At 42.5% G+C, this 11,564-nt stretch overlaps 1 long non-coding RNA gene across 1 annotated transcript; it reads right to left on the reverse strand.

Annotated features, from left to right (window-relative positions):
- Positions 1–864: 864 nt before the first annotated feature.
- LOC128085965 (uncharacterized) lies at positions 865–8,360 on the reverse strand. Its single transcript, XR_008209182.1, has 3 exons — positions 8,147–8,360; positions 2,283–2,849; positions 865–2,196 (listed from the first exon to the last, which is right to left on the reverse strand). It is a non-coding gene; the product is annotated as an uncharacterized LOC128085965 (long non-coding RNA).
- Positions 8,361–11,564: the final 3,204 nt, after the last annotated feature.

Genomic DNA, 11,564 nt, shown 5'->3' on the forward strand with positions numbered 1-11,564 from the left:
TTAAACGGGACCGGATCTGCTTTCCCAGCACTATTCTTTCCTCCAGCGCCCAAATCATTAGAAAATCGGCTCTCCATCTTTCCCATTTTCTGCTCGGTTGTTAGGTCGTTTGCCAGCACCTGCAGCAAAGAGTGCGGCACCCTTAGCTTTTGACTCGTGTATCCGAAGGATCCTTTTGTTTCCTATTCTTCTCTCGCTCGCACGGCCGCTTAATTTTACTGCCCCTGCGAACACCCTCCGCCATATGTCACCCCGAGGCCGGGTCCTGCAGCTCACAATGCTGTCACCCGGGGTACCGCACCGCCGGGGTGAGTCGGAGCGTCCTACCGCAAATGGCCCCGTTCGGGCGCATCAGGTTCCTGCGTGGGACGTGACTCCCACGTCCTTTCGCTTCATCCCTTTACTCCTGACTCCCCGTTTGTTCCCCACTCCCCTCTCGCTGTTCATTTTCGCGTCCCCTCCGCGCCCGCGGAGGCGCTGAGCGCTGTCCCGTGGATGGGCAGATCCCGCGTGGAGCAGCTCCCCGCCTTCCCCAAGTTTTTTCTTTTTCTAATTCTCTCATTCCCTTCTTTCAAACACGAAAGCAAAGAGACCACCGCAATTTTCCGCTCATGTTTTTTTTCCCCTTTTCTTCATTTTTCTTTTTTTTTTCTCCAGTCAAACTGATTGTGCCCCCGCCCAACCCGGGTTGACACCAATATTTACACAACCCGCGTTAAAGAATCACCAACCATCGGTGCATCACACAAACGTACACAAACACAAAGCAAATAGGCAAAGTGCTTTTCCTTCTGCCCTTCTTGCGAAGGAGTGCCTGGGATTTGAGAGACAGAAATTGCCACTTAAGAACATCACATGAAAGTATTAAGTAATTATTTAAAACAAGGCTGTTTAGAAAAATATTTGTATTTATTGCAGCTGCTCGATTGGCCTCGTTAAAGCCGGAGAGCATTTAAATTGTGTTACAGTCTCATTTAAATCCAGTTTCGTTCCAGCAGGCTGCAGAGCCTGAATAGAACCAATCACTCCATAATGATGATGAATGAGAAATTAATTCAGATACAAGCAAGACAATTTAGGCCTTCATCTGTTTAAATAGCCTTCCAAGATTATTCGCAATTGCAGGTCACAGTTTTAATCAATTGTCCAATCTTGTGAAAGTCATATCCTTGCATCTTCATCGGGATTATTTATAGTGCGGCGGAGCCCGGTGAAAGGTACACGCTCTTAACAGGAACAATTACTTAGAGGGAAGCGTTTGCAAAATGAAAAACAAATGCCTCCGTGGGCAGTAAATGATGAGCCTCCTCCTCGCTCCCGGCGCATCCTCGGAGGGAGGAAGGGAGCTGCAGGGGGGGGTGGAAAGGGGACAACCGCCCAACTCCATCCCTGCCGTCAGCTCCGCATCGAGTATTCTGTCATTTTTTCATTCTGCCCTTTTGAAGACTTACAGATACAGACGAGCCTGAAACTCTAAAACCGTTCGGAATGAAGACCCAGGCTGTTGCCCAAAGCCGGGAGCTCAGATGGACACCCGCTGCCAATGCACAGGGAAGGCAGCACCGGGCGGTGTCCGGGCTGTGAGAAGGACCGCTCCGGCCCCGCGCCTCTCTTTCCAGGAAGGGTGCGTGCGGAGCCGGCCCCGGGGTGAGGTTTTCCCGCATCTTGCCCCAAAGGGAGCGGGGCCGGGGGGCGGCATCCACCCCCGGGGAAGTCATAGGGATTTGGGGCGGGTGGATGCAAGCGTGGCCGTGTACCTACACCGGAATCCGGGGCATCGCTGTTCTCTACAACAAAAGCCTGCCCACAGGACCCCCGGAGCTCAGAGAAGCCGATCTCAGCGGCGGACTTTGATGTATTGCTGTCCAATTAGTGCCTTTAATTGGCGTCCTCTGGGACAGGCAACCCGGGAGCGTGGACGGCGAGCGCTCGCTCAGCAAGCTCTGCCCGCTCACGAGGCAACGAGGGCATCTCTCGGCTGGGGGCACGGATCCCGCACCCCTCCGAGCGGATCAGCCGCTGCAAGCCGTCCCGCGGGGCCGTATGCTAAAGGGCACGCCGTGCCCGAGCAGTGCAGGGGTATGGAGGTGGCTGCATCCCGCCTCAGATCCCCCTTCTGCTCCAGAGGAAAGGGTGTTCATCGGCGCTGTTTAAAACAGAGAACACGTTCCTTCCAATTTGGCTAATGAAGGTCGTCTGTTAAGAGTAATTTTAGAGGTTAAATGAGGCTGAGTGCAGATTTAAAGATGCTTGATAAAACGTCTTACTTAAACGCCACATACTGTATATGTAGATCCCATTACGACGCTCTGGATTTACCTTGGGGGAGGAGAAAAGAAAACAAATAACACAGCCGGACAGGGAAAAAGGACCGCCGACAATTTATTCCTAACCAAAAACGCTCAGTCAAAAAATAAATTGATCGCTTCATCCATCAAACATACAAAATACATTTCTGAGATCAGAAGTCGCTCTGAAAGAGAAACGAAGAGTCAGGGGGGAGGAGGTTCGTTCTTGACAAGCATCCTCAGAAGGTCTATGCTAGGAAAAATAGAAGGAATAAAAGACAGCTGTCACTGCAAGCTCACCTTGATGCAACTGTTTTTCTTTTTCCCCTTCCCCTTTCTTCTCCTCCCCCCCTAAGTACCCGTAAAGTGTTTTAAGGAAAAAGAAATCTTATGAAAGCGGAAGAAGATTAGACTTCTGATGAATAAGGAAATAAATTTGGGAGAATGGAAAGTGGTGCTGACTTCCCAGGTGTCTCCAGGGAGTGTGGCCAGCCCGAGGCTGCCCCTGGTGCCATCCATTCCCAGTGCCTGGGTATGCCTCGAAGCACAGCCATCAGGTTTCTGCAGGGAAAAATTTCTGATCAATATTTGTAAGGTGAACTGTTTCATTTCCTGTTCTGCATTTTGCTTTCCTACCTTGAAGTACTGCCCTTTTGCCATGCGCATCTCAAGCAGCAATACAATATTACAGCACAGATATCCTTTACAGTTGGCCCCCAGAAGCAGACCCAGAGATGTCATCCATTTCCACCAGAAGTCCCAGCCTGAAAACGCCACTTGATTTCACCCTGCTACAGCTATACTTTCCACCTTGCTTGTCTCTGACCAGATTCTGAAAGTCCTAACTAACCCCAAAACACATTTTTCCTTCCTTAGGAGAGTTTGCTTACTGCTGTTGCGCTGCAGGATTCGAGATGAATTGCAGAGCAAATAAAGTAACTATTACGAGGTCCACACAATTAATACGTGGCCTTGTACTCACATAGACTGTGAATCACTCCTGGGAATGAATTACAATTATTCTAACATTTACTCAAGCCTGTGTATTTTAGGAAGGGAAGCTTTCTCTAATGCGGAGACATTGAGTCATAGGTTCCAAAACCACTTTCCACAAATGACCTGAAATAAAATTTAATCCAAAACCAGAAGGTCTGGTTTACTAAACCTTCAGCTAGAAAGGAGCACAGATTGTCTCCTTTGACAGCTACAAATTAAGTAGAAAAATCATACAGAAAAGAGAAGGAAAAAAAAGAAAGGGAAAAACCTAGATTTGTCAGTGTTTATACTTCCCTTGCAGCCAGCTGTAATGTGGCTGGGACTTATTCCAAAGGCAGGAGAGTGCTCAGCCAGATGATGGGGGTTGGTTTGGCTCCAAATGATGTTCCTAACACATCCCTTGTTTGGTGGCAGTGCGGATTTGGATGAGAGGAAAAGCCAATGTGTCTCTGCTGTTCTCAGCCCTGAGCAGTACATTGCTACCCACTGATGCTTGCTTACAAGATACAAAAACACAGAGTGCACAATCCCATTCCCTTCTCCCTCTGTTTTGGCACTCAACTTCCCACTTGCAAGCCTGCATGCCATCTGTATCACAAAGGTTGTTGCGTTACAACAATCATATTGCCATACTGAGCAACCAAGTCTGATAACAAGGCACGCACTCCTGCAGCCATTAAGCACATTTCAACAAATCTAACTTCTATCCTCCAGGTTAAAAATGCAATAGCATCATTAGTTATAGTTCCCCACTCGATATCAACAGCGCAGTTCACACCTATGTCTTTGACACAGCTACTGATTTTTGTACTATAATGGCTTCCAGTTGGCATCTCATATCTCAAATAATGTGCCCAAGTATTTCTAGGCTGGTAGCGCAGGATGGGCAGGAAAAAGAGCAACACAACTTTCATTTTCTAAAGTTGCTCCACATTCACCTATGGGAATCTGGTGTGGGCTCTTCGAGGTCTGTGTGTGGGAATGAGAGACGTTGATACTGTACTGATTACTATTGTTGAACTGCCTAGTGTTGTAGGGAATATCTAGTGATATTCTCCTGCCAAACCCAAATCCCAGCTGAGATTTGAAGCAAATGATGATCAGCAGCAGCATGCAACTTCAGCACATTAAGCAACTCATAAGATGCCCGTACCTAATACAAAGTTTGTGCTCAGATATTTTACCAGACAAAATGTATTCCTACGTCTGATTTTATACTTCTCAATATCTAAGTAGTTGGCTAGAGTAACACTTCTGCACCATGGTGCATGGCTTTGTATCACCGCTGTATAACTCCAGCAAGGGCAAAAATACCAACTCTAATATCTCTAATCACTTTTTATTCAGGAACATGATTCTCACAACAGCCTCTTCTTGGCAAGAAGTTGTAAAGCTGAGCATCTGTGTGCACACCATCTCACTTCAGCAAGGGGTGCTACTTGAGTCATGTCTACTGCAATCTTCCATACCAAAAGAAAGCAGAGTTGCTGTTGTCTTCTCATACTGATGCTTTTTAAGTATGCCTCTGATTCATCGTTTCCCACACTCACTACAATTTCATTTTATGAACTGCCAGTTCAAATCTAGAAAAACCTACAGCTTGGTCCGTACGTCACAAACTGTTAGATTTTTCCCTAGTTTATTATGATGCATTTGACAGTAAAAGAGTTTTGAAACAGGTGTCTGATGTGATCTGGCATATCAACATGTGGGGAATCTTGGTAGTATACACCAACTACAAATCACTCTCACTGGCAAAAGTGAACAGAAGATTTCAGGAAAAAGAAACCCCACCTTGCTTTTTTCCTCGATAAAGAAACCATTTGGCAGTTTATCCTTCTGTTCTGCTTGCTAAATATCTAAACTTTTATTTCCCTGTGCTTTCCACAGAAGAATTTTGCATGCTGTAATAAACCACCATGCTTCCTTTGCTCTGACAACCTGAGCGAACCAGATTCGTGTGGCCTGTTAGTGAGAGGCACTTTGTTCAGTCATTGATCTGAGTGAGGCTTTCCTCTACGCCATCCCCAATTTTACAGTCTCTTTTTAAAGCATGTATGAGAGTACTTAGCATTTGTTCCAGCAGTAGTCTGTCATTCATGTTTCGTCTTTTATTTCTATTTAACATTTCCTGTACAGGCAGCCAAGAACCACGCTTGTCTGAAAGCAGTTCTGCAGCACTGCAATGGGACCTTGTGTTCTCACATTTCTCCAGTATGATCTTGCTTTTCTCCATCTCTGTTTTCTAGGATGTTTCACCCAGTCTGTAAGGTCTATGAGGTGCTACATACACAAACCCTTGATGCACATTTGGTCAACAGTGGGCATGAACTTACTTTTTGTTTGCAGCAGTCCCATGTCACAATGCTTTCAACACAGGCAACTCCTCTTGGTGATCTTGAACTCAATTCTTTGTTTGACAAACCTACTTATCACACAACATTCAAATCTTATTGTACATTGTCACTATATTATGCAGTGTCCCTGATAAATTCCTTACAAAGCATACACTGAGACATCTATAAACTCAACCTGTAATCTCATCAAAATAAGTCAAATGTACAATGTTAAAACCTATTTTTTTCTTAAAGATTGTTGACTCACATCACTTTTACATCTTTCCTTTGTTCTTTATTAAAATTAATACCATGTCAGCTTTGTTTTGATTTTCTTTTATGTTGGCCTCATGCTAATCAACCCAGGTACCAGGTCACCTCTTTCTATCCTTCTGAATAGTAGTAAAACATCAAAATAGAAGCAAAAACTCCCTTTTGGAATTCCACCAGTATTCTAAGATTTCTTGCAAACAAACATCAGATCTCTCCCCAGTCACTTCTTTAAAAACTGCAAATTTGCTGATTATTTCTTGATCCCATTAGGCACCCTCTTCAGTTAATAATCTTATTAAAAGTGCTTCATCTTTTTTTCCCCAAACCCCTCTAAACGTCACTCTGCTTACCAAATACAAATTAAAACATCCAGCTAGTATCAGTTGAAAGGATTTTTTTTTCTTTAAATATAAATTCAACCTTTCTCTTACTGTTTTTATGCATATCATCTTTAAAATTTTCTTCTTCTCTTTATCTTCCCTTTTCAACTTTCTATGTTTTAGGATTTTTAATCTATGCTAATTGCTACTTACTGCAGGTCTCTCTGCATGTTGCACAGTGATCTTTTTCCTTAAATTATTTGCTACCACTTTATTCACTCCTAGTAGTGTTCTGTATTCAAAAAGCTGACCCATATACAGATATTGCTCAGAATTGCTCACATTCAATGTAAATTTTTAGGCTGGAGACTGGAAATTATCTATCATAACAAGGTTCAAAGAATAATTTTTATTTTTTCTTTTTTCCATGCTAGACAGCACACCTTTCAAGTTGAAGAATTGTCTATGATTTTCAGAAGCTATCAGCGATGGTTTACTGCTATCTGCATAAGATAACAGAACAGTGCATGTGCTGCACTGAGTTTGCCCAGATGTTACTATTTTTATTCCTAGATATTGCAGACAAGTGTTTAAGAGGTAGTTCATCCCATTATTGCATTTGATTTGGCACTTTGTGACACACTCCTGTCAGCATTCTTGGTACTTTTTAGTCAGTACATCAATTCATGTGTATTTGAGCCCTTCTAGCCAAGATTATAATTACTAAATTGTCTTCCCTCCTTCCATTCACTGTTTATAATCTGAGCGTGAAGCTCTGTTCACATGCACATCACACACTAATAATGCTTTTCCCCAAGTGAGAATTTCCTGCATTACTCACACGCCCTTCTGCTTTGGTAGAGGAATCTGAAGCGTCCATTTTCTTCACATTCTTTGTTACATTGGTTCAAGGTTTGTCATTTATTAAACCATATTTGCAGTTGGAAACATGTTTGTATCTTCAGTTGCCTTCCCCGGGGTCACTGTACTAATTCATTCCTGCTGTCCTAGCTAATGTCAGGCCACTCACTTACTCATGGATGGGACACACTATTCACACAGCTTCTCTCCTGCTGGCATGCCACACCACCACCAAAGCAAATGTTCAGCTTCAGAGCAGAAGCAAAGTCCCGAGTTGACTCCATATATTCTGCTATTTGTAACGTGTAAGCGTGGAAAGATCTCCAGAAGTTTTGTATGGGTATTCGTTTGGCCTTTCCTCTTGTTTCCCTCTCATAGCCCCAAAGCCTTTCTTTAACCCCTGCCACTAGCTGCAGTCAGTATCAGAGCAAACACTTCCAGGAAGCTTTCACAAACATTTTTGCTTATATCATTCATTAACTCCTGTTTTTTAACACATCTATTTTGGTGACTTCCTTGTCGTGCTGGCTGTTTGCAACCCAGCAGATACCAAGTTGTGATTTTAAAAATCTCTGCATGCTCTGGAAATCCTATGGCATTAGGCATCTGGTTTAGCTACAGCCCCATGTGACCTGTTGATCTCAGCCTATTTCAGTACAAGCCATTTTCTGGCAGCTTTTCCATTTCCCAAGGCTTTTAGCAATGTCATCACAGAGACCTTCAGTACAACATTTAGCAATAACTAATTAGAAGAATTGGTACATGAGTACAATGAAACAAATCTTAGATTTTTGAATACAAATAGTTTCCTTTTTTTTAAACACTTCTCCAGCTACTTCCTCAATTTGTCTGTATCTTTTACACAGGAAAATTATATTTTATTATTCAACGTGTGCTAAATAATATTTAAAAATACCTCTGTACTTGCTACCTCTATTTAAATTACTCCTATGAGCTACTGCATTGCCTTGGGAATTTGTATAAGCAATGAATATGCAGATAATTATGAAATATACAACAGAGTTTAGTTAAGCAAGTTATTACACCAAAAAAGAATAAACAGAGCGCTTACCTTTGTCCCAAGCTTGCTGTAAAACTCCAAAGAAGGAAACTCCAGAAGGACATCCTTCTCCCTGGTAGCCAGCTCTTAAATGGGTCTAGGAGAGGTGCAGCCAGGCTTTACCCCTTTCAGCAGCACAGGTGAATTGCCTTCACCTGTGCCCCCATGGCTGACTCAGTGCTCGCCTCAGGTGATCAATCAGAGGTTCAGGCTGTGATTCAGCAGTTCCCATACAGAATTCATGGTTGTGATTTTCTCCTAATCCTTTGCAGGTTTAAACCTTTTCAAACACAGGCTGCCCCACATCCACATTCTGTCATAAAATCAAACTTGGAATTAGGTGTGTGGCCCTTTACCATGTGATCCTGGTAATTTTGTCAAAGCAAGGTGTTCTTACAATTTATTTATATTCAAAGATACGTACATTCTTTTCCATCATCCCCCACCTCAAAATATTGATAGAAGTAAACAGCAGTGGTAATCTTTAGGAAAGCTGCTGGAGGTTCTGTGATAGCTTTCTCTTTAGGTTAGGACTGTCTCCCATGCTGATCTATTAGTTCTCTGGTTTTCTGCCCACTTAATATGTGTTACATTCAAATAATATTGCTTTTTACATCATAATCTGGATAAAATCAAAAGGCATTCTGAGTCTGCTAAAGAAATGCAGAAATCTTTGCCAACCAAGTATATTATCATTAAAAGAAAAGAAAAAGGCAGATCCTTTTAATAGGACTTATTCATCCTTAATTAAGCAGACAAAAAAATGCTTTTGGTGTCAATAAGTTGTTTTGTCATCTCCTCATTCTTTGCTGGTTGCATCTTACATTAGTTGTGTGGCTCTGCCTGGAAGCAACTACTCATTTTAACTTTGGTATGCTGTTTTTTTTTTCTTTTTTCCCCAAGCTCTTTGAAATTGCCTCAGTATTACAAGGATTTCTAAACGCCTTTAATACACCCTGTATTCTTCAATGTTGCATGGTAATTCTTTCAAAGGAAGTCTAGAATTCAATCTCATAGATAGGTTATCTATTTGATTTGATCATCTGCGTTTGCACACTGCCCTTCAATCAAGCACACTTGGGACTTTTCATTCCATGATTCCAACACTTCTATCTGTTAGCAGGCAGGCCAGAGTGGCTTTGCCAAATGGGCTCGTTTTGATCTTGTTATTTGAAATATGCAGAGCTTTGAATTTTAACCTCGGGCACAGTGCTTGCTGTGCTTTTGTTGTATTCAGCTCCAATATCTACTTGTAATTCACTTTTTACCCATTTCTTTCCAATGCCTGAAACCAATCTGCCATAGAAGCTACCAGTGTAGATCTAATTAAGAAGCTCAGTGAAACTTCTGTTTCATTAGCAGGACTTCATCTTGCAGCTGCATTTTCACACGTGCAATTTCCTATTGATAAGCAGTGCCAGCACCTTTGTGCTGTGTCAGTTCTCTCCAGCGTTACTGCGAGCACTGGTTGCTACAACATCCTTCCCCTTGCAGCCTCACATTCAGTTTGGGCATGTGTTTTCAATTGCATGTTTTATTCTTCCAGAACTTATTAGATACTTGGATTAGGAAAACAGCTTTCTGCTGTGTTTTAAATACCTCTGCAACTTTGAATTCGTCTCTCACATTAGAATTGCAGTGGCCTACTTATCCTTTATTTTGTCACAGATAGCTTTGTTTAGTCTGTTAGTCTGTTAACATCCATGTGATTTGGCTTCCCCACACAGACTGATGACTTAATGGGTCAAGCATTTCAACAACGAGGTACTTTTTGCTGAACAGAATTTCTGTCTTTAAAAGAGATGTCTTCTGCATGGATCTTCTTCCTGCTGCTTTGTGCAAGGAGTCACATTCCCCTCGGATTATCTTCACTTAAAAAATCCCAATCTAAGAAAGCCTTTCAGTCTTTCTAATCTTTCATTGCTTTTGCCTTCAGTTGCAAAACGGGTGAGGACGCACTACTGCTTCTTTCATGCTTACTGTTGTAATATTTCCACTGTTATAATTTTTATAATCCCTTCTGCTCCTCACACCAGGCTTTGATGTGAGCCAACAGATGTAGCTCAGGCTTAGCTCTAACAGACTGAGGTACAGCTCCCCAAGCAAATCTCTGTTTAGCAATTGCCTAACCCCAGAAATATTTTATTCAACTGATATCAGGCTCCAATCACTACAGCTAAGGAGACCTAGGGAGAAAGGAGTAGGATCTAGGTATCCCAAATAGCTTTGGAGACCAGACTCTACACAACTGACTGTTTTATTATGTGCTTTCCTAAGGAAAATCCTCATGTTCCAGTTGATGTATGGTGTTGGATCCTGTTGAACCCTAAAATGGAAGAAGCAACTGCAGACCTGCATGAGGATGCAGGCTTTGCTGCAGGAAGGGATGTGTGTTTGCTCCTCTGTGCTCTTGGAGAAAGTCTTAGTGCCTAATAGTATCTCCTGGAGCCTGAAGTACTTCTGAAGCTCCCTACTATATTGTTATATGGTGGTATTAGTATGCAGAGAGCATTTGTGTAAAGCATATAATACTAGATTGTATTTTTGGTGAATGAAAAACTCAGCATAAATTAGCAGTGTGACAAAAGAACACTGCAGAGCTGCTGGAGAGGATCCAGAGGAGGACCATGATGAACAAAGGGCTGGAGAACCTCTCCTATGAAGATAATCTGAGAGATCTGGTCTTGTTCACCTTGGAGAAGAGAAGGCTCTGGGGACACCACATTGTGACATTCCAGTACTCGATGGGAGCTTACAAGCAGTTAAGGAACTAACTTTTTACACAGTCAGATAGTGACAGCACAAGGGGGAATGTCTTCAAACTAAGAGAAGACTTCGGTTAGATGTTAGGTGGAAATTCTTTACTCAGAGAATAGCACAGGCTGCCCAGAGAAGCTGCGGGTGCTCCATCCTTGGAGACACTCAAAGCCAGGTTGGATGGGGTCCCGGGCAGCCTGAGCTGGTGGGTGACAACCATGACCACGTCTGTGACGCTGGAATTACATGGGTTTTAAGGTCCCTTCTAAACTGAATCATGCTATGACTATGATTAAATTTACCTGTTCTGTCTGATCCTTCTTGAGGCTGGATATTTAAAATAGCAGTGAGGAAGTACATGCATTGCAACAACTCTCAGTTTGTTCCCAGTCGATTCATATTTCAGAATTTAGTACTCTTTTCATCATTCAGTCTGTTATGTACAATGTTCATTTATGTCTCTTGAAGAGATATTGAGTTTGTAGTTCAAACTGTTGGATCTAGAACAGTCTTCTTCTGATTTCTGAAAATAATTACAGTTTAAATGATTTGCTTTTAACAGCCTCCATGCAAACCTCAGCAGTGCACATAATAAGTTCTGAAATATTATTGATAAAAATAGTAGTTTCTGGATCATCCTTGGATCTTGCTCTGAAATGGCAGAAGAAAACCA

The sequence above is a fragment of the Tympanuchus pallidicinctus genome, unplaced genomic scaffold, assembly GCF_026119805.1.
Source record: "Tympanuchus pallidicinctus isolate F22 unplaced genomic scaffold, pur_lepc_1.0 scaffold3, whole genome shotgun sequence".
Lineage (NCBI taxonomy): Eukaryota > Metazoa > Chordata > Aves > Galliformes > Phasianidae > Tympanuchus > Tympanuchus pallidicinctus.